Below are 8,423 nucleotides of genomic sequence, written 5' to 3'. Positions count from 1 at the left end.
GTTTCGTGTAATATGATGCATAGTTTATATAAACTAAATGTTTGAGGTCAAAGATGGCACAGACAGACTGTTAGGGTGCTTAGATTGCACAGACAAGCTGTTTGGGGACAATGTTGCCACTGACTGAGTGTTTGGTGGCAAAGTTGGCATTGTGGAACATGTTGCTTGGGGGGCCCAGGGCTATTGTTGCACCAAGATACTGTTGTTTCTGGTTACGCCCCTGACACTGTCTGCTTTAGGCTAGGTTTCCACTTGGGTTTTTGTCCGGCGTTTTTTTCTTGATGAAAAACGCCAGGAAAACTGCCAAGAAAACTGCCACTGCATTTAGGCTAGGTTTCCACTTGGGTTTTTGTCCTGCGTTTTTTTTCTTGATGAAAAACGCCAAGAAAACTGCCACTGCATTTTCCTGCGTTTTGGCATTTTTTTCTAGCGTTTTTTCTGGCGTTTTAGCCTTTCTGTGGAAATTGCTTTTTTTGACCTTAGGCAGTTTTTCCAGCCTTTACAAGTTAGAAGTTTCACCCAGCTAAAAAAGGGATTAGGGTAAATGGCAAGTATCTGCCCCCTGATGTCATTTACTTGGTAGAGTTCTACTTAAACGCCCCGGCGGACCCTTTTGACTCTTTTCTGTGGTTTGTAAGGCATGCTTTATTCCGAATGTCTGCTCCTCTAGGAAGATTGTTCCCAAATGATGGTGCAAATTTTTGCTGTTGCTTTTGGCACGCAGGATCCAGTTGATGCGTCGCGTATGTTTGTTTGTAATGGCATGTTTGTTCCAAATGGTGTAGAATTCAATATGAACTTTGTTTTGTGTGAAACTGTTTGTTTCCAGCCTCGTAGGACACACAGATACTGGGTCCATCCTCTGCATTGTAACTGTGGAAAAAAACGCCAAGGCAATAAACCCACATGGCTTTTTCATGGCTTTTTTTCTCTCCCATAGACTTCTATTGGAGAAAAACGCCAAGATTTCCTTGCAAAAAACGCCAGAGTGTCAACATGCTGCGATTTTGAAAAACTGCCACAGAGCCCAAAAAAGCAGAAAAACGCCAAAGAGGACTGAAAAAACGCCAAACAAAAAAACGCCAAGTGGATATGGCATTCTGCGATTTCCTATTGAAGAACAGCTAACATCTGGCTTCTGCGTTTTTTCACTAAAAAAACGCCAGGTGGCGCTATTGGCGTTTTTATGGGCGTTTTTAGCTAAAAAAAACCAAGTGGAAACCTAGCCTTACCTGCGTTTTGGCGTTTTTTCTGCAGTTTTTTCTGGCGTTTTAGCCTTTCTGTGGAAATTGCTTTTTTTGACCTTAGGCAGTTTTTCCAGCCTTTACAAGTTAGAAGTTTCACCCAGCTAAAAGGGATTAGGATAAATGGCAAGTATCTGCCTGATGTCATTTACTTGGTAGACCCTTTTGTCTCTTTTCTGTGGTTTGTAAGGCATGCTTTATTTCGAATGTCTGCTCCTCTGGGAAGATTGGCCCCAAATGATGGTGCAAATTGTTTGCTGTTGCTTTTGGCACGCAGGATCCAGTTGATGCGTTGGGTATGTTTGTTTGTAATGGCATGTTTGTTCCAAATGGTGTAAAATTCAATATGAACCAGTCCAGGACTTTGTTTTGTGTGAAACTGTTTGTTTTCAGCCTATTTCTCGTAGGACACACAGATACTGGGTCCATCCTCTGCATTGTAACTGTGGAAAAAACGCCATAAAAAACGCCAAGGCAATAAACCCACATGGCTTTTTCATGGCGTTTTTTCTCTCCCATAGACTTCTATTGGAGAAAAAAAGCCAAGATTTCTTGCAAAAAACGCCAGAGTGTCAACATGCTGCGATTTTGAAAAACTGCCACAGAGCCCAAAAAAGCAGAAAAACGCCAAAGACGACTGAAAAAACGCCAGACAGAAAAACGCCAAGTGGAAATGGCATTTTGCGATTTCCTATTGAAGAACAGCTAACATCTGGCTGCAGCCGTTTTTCACAAAAAAAACGCCAGGTGGCGCTATTGGCGTTTTTATAGGCGTTTTTAGCAAAAAAAAACCAAATGGAAACCTAGCCTTAAAGAGGTTCAATAATAAGAGCAAATTAATTGCTCTTGTAATAGCAGGAGGCTGTAAAAACATGGTTAAAATTAATTCGGAGGTGAGCTTTATCTAGTTTTAAACTGTAGAATAATCCTTATGCTTTACAAGTTGCTTATATGTGTACATTTCACATATTATGTACCAACCTACAATACATAAAACCCACATATTTTGTATACTGAAGTTAACATGGAAAGATTTCCTAAAAGTCATTTCACAGATTTAATTATGCATTATGCTAGGTCCCTGCAAAGGTATAGTGTGCAGCCACCAGCCACATGGACATAATTTGTTGGCTGCTGGCCTTAAAGTGCTAGGACTGATCTGAATCCCTAGTCTGGTCAGGGTCTGAGCCAGGTGAGGTTTTCAGATATAGGTTGAATTATTGGGTAGTTTTGCTGGATTTGATCCTTAATCCTAAACTCTTGTGAATTAATTGGATTCGTAGGGCTGGACTGGCGATGACAAGGTGGCCCTGGGACTTTAAGGCAGCTGGCTGCTGCCACACACACTCAAACACACTGAATTTGCACAGTGCGCTAGATGTCCAGCCTGCGTCTGAGTCTTAGTCCTGTGAATTAATTGGATTCTGGGCCACGGTTTTGCTAAATATCCTTTTTTTCTTTTTAAACAATTCATGCAATCACATAAGAAACTTCCATCTCTGTGTAGCTTGCATATGAACCAAATATATATGAGTAACCATATTGAGTAACTGTATTGGTGAATTTTAGGTCAACTGACAGTAAGTCATGAAGCTTTCTAGCCTTTTGGAAATTACTTTTTAGCCATTTTTTATTTTACTATTTTAATCACTCGTTTCTGTTTTTGTAAATACAATTAAACTGTATACTATCCTCTAAACAGTACTTCTTATGAAATTACATTCTATGATACTGTCTCATGTATTTTGCCAATGGCTTGGGATGTGGGATAAAAAAAACGTTTAAGTGTAAGTCTCTTTTTTTCCACTAGGCGTCACTGCAAAACAATTTACTTTAGATGACTTCCCTAAACGGTTGAAAAAATATGTTAAATATCGCAGATTTTCGCATGAAGGCATCTGAAACCTGAAAGATTGATCATATTTATTTGATGTTTTAATTTTCCTACCAGTCCTTAAATTTCAAAACTATATAGAACAGCATTTTATTATGTATATATAATCTATATATATCGGTATATAAATTCCCGAAACGGATCAAATAATCAAAATAAATATTTAACATAAATAAAAACATAAGTAATTATATAAGCATTAAAAAAAAAATGTAAATACAATTTTTAGTAGTGAAGAAAGAAAAGTGTAACTGGAGAATGCGGGCATCGATCCCGCTACCTCTCGCATGCTAAGCGAGCGCTCTACCATTTGAGCTAATTCCCCGCTTACTGTTGTTCTTGATATACGCCCTGTTGCTTACACATACACCAACGTCACGCTTTTGGCTGGCCAATGGGGATTTCAATATACAATTAACGCCAAGCGCCGGCCCGTCCGCCCATGCGCATGCTCGCCGGCTGACTGACAGGTGGGGCGTGGCTCGGTGTCATGCTCAGTGCTTCGCTCGCTGAGCTCCCGCTGCTGAGTAGCTACAGCTGTACCGGGCGGAGGATACGAGCTACAGGAAGATGAACAGAGGGAAACGGTGCTGAGACCCGCGGCCAAAAATAACGGTATGAGATCATCCGGTTCAGTGTATAGGGCAGAATCGGGGAGCATCTTCCAGCGGAATGTTTACCCGGTGAGGGGATGCGGAGCAGCGATGTGGTTCTGATTAAGGTATATACACTTCCTATTCTTGGAACTACACCGAGGACCATGCAGCGCGCAGTGTATGAAATCCGACAGATCTATATGATACGTGTAATGCCACACATGCTAATGCAGTGCGCTTATAAGGGCAGCATTTGTATAATGTTGCATTTTTATGTGCTCATTAGATAGTCCAGATGCTCCTTTTGCTCATGTGTACGTTAGCTGATTGCATCAACATATAATAATACATCATTGCATATATATATAGATATATAATATTGTGTATGTAAATATGTTATATATATGTATATAGTATGTTTGTTTATATATATATATATAATGTGTGTGTAAAAATATATATTTTGTTTGTTTATATATTTATAAATATATATATATATAATCAGACTAAGCTGCTGTTTTCCATGCTAATATTTCAATTGCAAACTACATTCACAGCAAGAGAAGTCTGACAGCTTCATCTGCACCCCTCTGCTTAGAACAGACATTTAAATGCCCCCTGATAAAAGGCTTTTGTGTTAAACACATGTCCCTTATTATAGAGTGTGTGTTCTGGGCCCATTTCGTATTTAATTTCATATGATGTCATAGAGCATCATGTGACCTAACACCCATTTAAGGGCATGGTGGATACTAGGCATCAACAAATAATTGGTATAGACTATAATTAGTACGCAAACCAACTCCTCAAATTATAATAAAAACCATACTATTTGGAAGTATAATAATGAAATAGATTTTTTTTTTACATTTATTATCACATTGTGATCTTGGCCCACATACAACATGAGCACTATTATTATATGGTGGGTGCATACTTCCCTTTAGGATCCAAATCCATCTGTCCTCCTCCCAGAGTTCTTCTTTCTCGGAGCTCAATGTTTCTTTTCCTAGATGCCTTACTCTTTGACCATTTGAAATGTTGGAAGTTATGTAGCCAACATATGGTTCCAAATGTGCAATGGTTCTCTAGTCTAAAGTACGTGTTCATATTGAGCGCGGGATGAGTTTTATATTGAAAAATATTGTGTTTCTCTTAAAAGGCAGTGGAGGGTGGAGAAACATTGTGATGAAGTTGTGAGGACAAGGTACTGTGAAGGTGGAAAGAACACGCTATTAAGATACAAAGGCATTAGATGATGAGGATTTATACAATAATCTTAGGCAGCATTTATTACAGTTATGGGCTTCTAATATAAATATTCCTTGTATAAATGTGTGTTGGAGAAAAATGTACACCAAGTGTTGTGTATGTTGTCCCCCTATCTGAAACCCTACAAACTTTCTTGAGGCCACCATAGAACTTACAATTGCAAATTATTTGTGTTACAGTCTCCGCTACTAACATATTAATAAGCTTCCTCAGCAATGTATCTTGGCTGGGTGCTTCCATAGGCCAGACCCAGTGCAATGCCCCAGCTGCCCCCTAACTATGCCAATGCGGCCTGCCGTCTACCATGCAGAGCGCCGAGGTACGATGTCACATCCCGGCGTGCTGCATGTAAGAGGCTTTTGTATATAAGTGCTCTTCCTTCAAAGGGGTGATCTGGAATATCGCTGTATAAGTTTTCTATCTTCTTCCTCCATAGGGGATTCCGTAACCCAGAAGGCTCATAAGAAGCTGCTTAATCTGCATGTGAAAATGCAGTATCATAGTATCACCTTTTTTGCATCAGTTTTTGAAAGGGAGTTCATGCTGAAAATACAGGAATGCTGATGTTAAGGGGTATAGAATTGCAGACAAGTAGCAGAAATAAAATCAAACCTGCTCAGTAGATTTGTGAGGTCATAGGAAACCTACAAGGCTTCTTACTCTATTAATAAAGTGAGCTTTTTTGAGACATTGGATCTCATGTCAAAGCACCCAAACACACTTAGAGAGACATAGGACATACTTAAAGCACTAACATGCTGCAAATTGCTTTACCGCATTAGGAGTATATGCCCCTTTTTGATCAACTAAACAACCTTATAAAGATTAAAAGTATCAGTTTTTGTGCCATTAGGTTCTTTCGTCAGTTTTTGAATATAGTTAGAAGACTTATCTGTTCTGCCGCTATCTGTCACTCTACCATAATATTGCTCTCCTGGCTTTATCTATATAGGGCTGACCTTTTCAGTCACGTTAAAAGATTTTGCCTTATCTGCAGTGCTATTTTGTAACAGATATGCAAACTCTTGGCCACGTAACTTGTGTGGCTACAAGAGAACCCATTAATACCCTCCCTAACATCAATTGTTTCTGTAAATGTAACAATAAGCAACAAAACATTGTGTTTCATTGTTATACTTTATAACTATGTCCAACTATAGCCAGGGAACTTTTTTTTTTTTCTTCTGAACTTTATAAAAGCATTCAAGAAAACTTTAAACGTGACCAAGCCTTAAAAAAAAAAAACACCATGATGTTTAGAATAAAAGTAAAGTGAGAATACCATGAACTAATTAGGTTTTTTGTTTCAGTAGAAAGTCAGAGCAAACAGGACTGCTTCAGCTCAACTTTTGAATCATCAAAGTTGCCTGCAGTACCAAAACATCTTCCTGAATATGGTTAGGAGGATTTATTTTTAGACCATGACCGTTGTAATTTATTTGGAGCAGAGACCCATTGTAAACTTTGCTAACTGCCAGGCCAACATAAGCATATGTAAATGTTTAAATCCCAGCCGTGTAACATCTGGAGCAATTCTAGGAACTCTTAAAAATGGAAGAACATAACTATAATTATCTTACTGTTGTATAATTGATGTGCTTCCATGGTATAGAGCAGGCAAATTCGAGTAGAATTTAGGAGTCAGGTAGACAATCTGGAAGCCAGGTAGATATTGTAGAACCCACAGAGATTATTATAAAATGACACAAAAAGCATGGGGGTTGGCAGATCTATAAATATAGGATCCATGGATACCTGACTTCTGGGATCTGCCAAGCCCTGATATAGATGGGTAAGGCGAAGGTTTTGAGAATTTTCTCAGGGATTAGCGAACCATCTTTCAGCCAAATTCATTGATCTCCACTTTTCAGCTAAAAGGACAAGTTTCAGTTACACATGCTGCGTGTTCCCTTTATCCCTATTCTAGTGGTGCTGCTATCTATAGAATATACCACACAGGAGATTAAGATAATACATTTAAATATGTCAGTGGGAATAGTGCAGGTTCATTTCCCCTATTCAGAGACATATTGAACAATGCATCCTATTTAAACTATGTCAAACTATAGAGTAGTGTAGAGTTTCCAGTTGTTTCATGGCTATGCTTTCTTATTACAAAGGTAACTTTGAAGTAATAGAACTGTTAGACCCCCCACTCATCCACTTTCTGTATGTCTTTGATTAACATATTCATGCTTAACAGTCTTGTGACTACAGCCATGGTTTAAATGGCATAAGCACAGCTGCAGATCTACCAATTAAAGACACTTTGGTTACAGCGGGCGGATGTTTATAATGGAGTGAAACACTTTAATTAAAAGAATAGACTAAAAGAAAAAGTCCATGATCGTTCTTAGCAGAGCTGTTACTGTGTCTTTGATATGAAAGAAAGAAATGTAAGCTGCATTTATCAGGGATAGGCGTCATCTGGTACTGGAACTACTGTGGACTTAAATTCCTAGGAGGCGATAATATGCACAGTCAATGTTTCTACAACTTTGGGACACATAAGAGAGCATTATATGAAAAATGAAAACATGGATGATTACTGTATCTTCCATTGATTCACAAGGTTGTTTTTCATTTAAGGGTTAAGCCAGTGACCATATGCACATGGACTGACTAAATGCCCTGTCTGCTAGTTGACCAAATATGCGGTCTCCTAAATTAAATAATAATTTTGGAGGAAATATCTACCCACAAACCAAAGTAATTTCTCTGTGATTTATACTGGTATATGGACACCGTGAACTTATTCCAAACATTCTTCATGCTGCATCTCTACTCCCAACAATGCCTGCCAACAGAGCTAGGCAATAATGGTAGGTCACACTTTCCAACGGCAGTATAAGTCTTACAACCACAATCTTGGATTAATACATGTTAAATGTTAACAACTGCACCAGAGATGTAAATTGAATCATTGGCAACCGTTGAACAGGATGCCTGGATACCCATTAATTCTCAAACCAGGGCCTAGGCAATATAACGCCTGGTAATTATTTGTCATTGGCCTGTTCTTTGGCAGAAGACGCTTCAGCTTTTCAGGCGCCAGTGATAAAGAGCGGAGTTCAGAGGCTTCTGGCCTATCCCGGTAACTCATTCTTCTTATATTACCTTAGCTCTGACCCTATCCAGCTAGTCCATGGCTAAACCGTTTATATTCATTTCCTTAGGAATGGTAACATGGGAAGATTTTCAGAGAAAATGGTTTGTGGGCTTGTAGCAGATTTTGTACATTCTTGGTTATATCTATAATAAGCAGTTATGAGGAAGAACAGTATATGTTGAGAAATCGGTTGGTTCCAATGGTGATTTATCCATAATATTCAATTCAACTTTTCCCCAGAATTTCCCATACATATGGCCCACTATGTGTTAACTGAATATGATCGTCTTCCCGGGGCCGATTTTGAC

The 8,423-nt window shown here is 38.9% G+C and overlaps 1 non-coding gene across 1 annotated transcript; it reads right to left on the bottom strand.

The window, feature by feature from the left end:
- Nucleotides 1–3,390: 3,390 nt before the first annotated feature.
- On the bottom strand, nt 3,391–3,463 carry TRNAA-AGC (transfer RNA alanine (anticodon AGC)). The gene has a single exon. It is a non-coding gene; the product is annotated as a tRNA-Ala (tRNA).
- Between the last annotated feature and the right edge of the window lie 4,960 nt (nt 3,464–8,423).

This window comes from Sceloporus occidentalis, unplaced genomic scaffold (assembly GCF_023333645.1).
Source record: "Sceloporus occidentalis isolate IW3139 unplaced genomic scaffold, rSceOcc1.0.p SCAF_32, whole genome shotgun sequence".
In the NCBI taxonomy this organism is placed as follows: domain Eukaryota; kingdom Metazoa; phylum Chordata; class Lepidosauria; order Squamata; family Phrynosomatidae; genus Sceloporus; species Sceloporus occidentalis.
The sequence above is the reverse complement of the archived record's forward strand: the minus strand, read 5'-3'. Positions and strand labels throughout refer to the sequence as shown.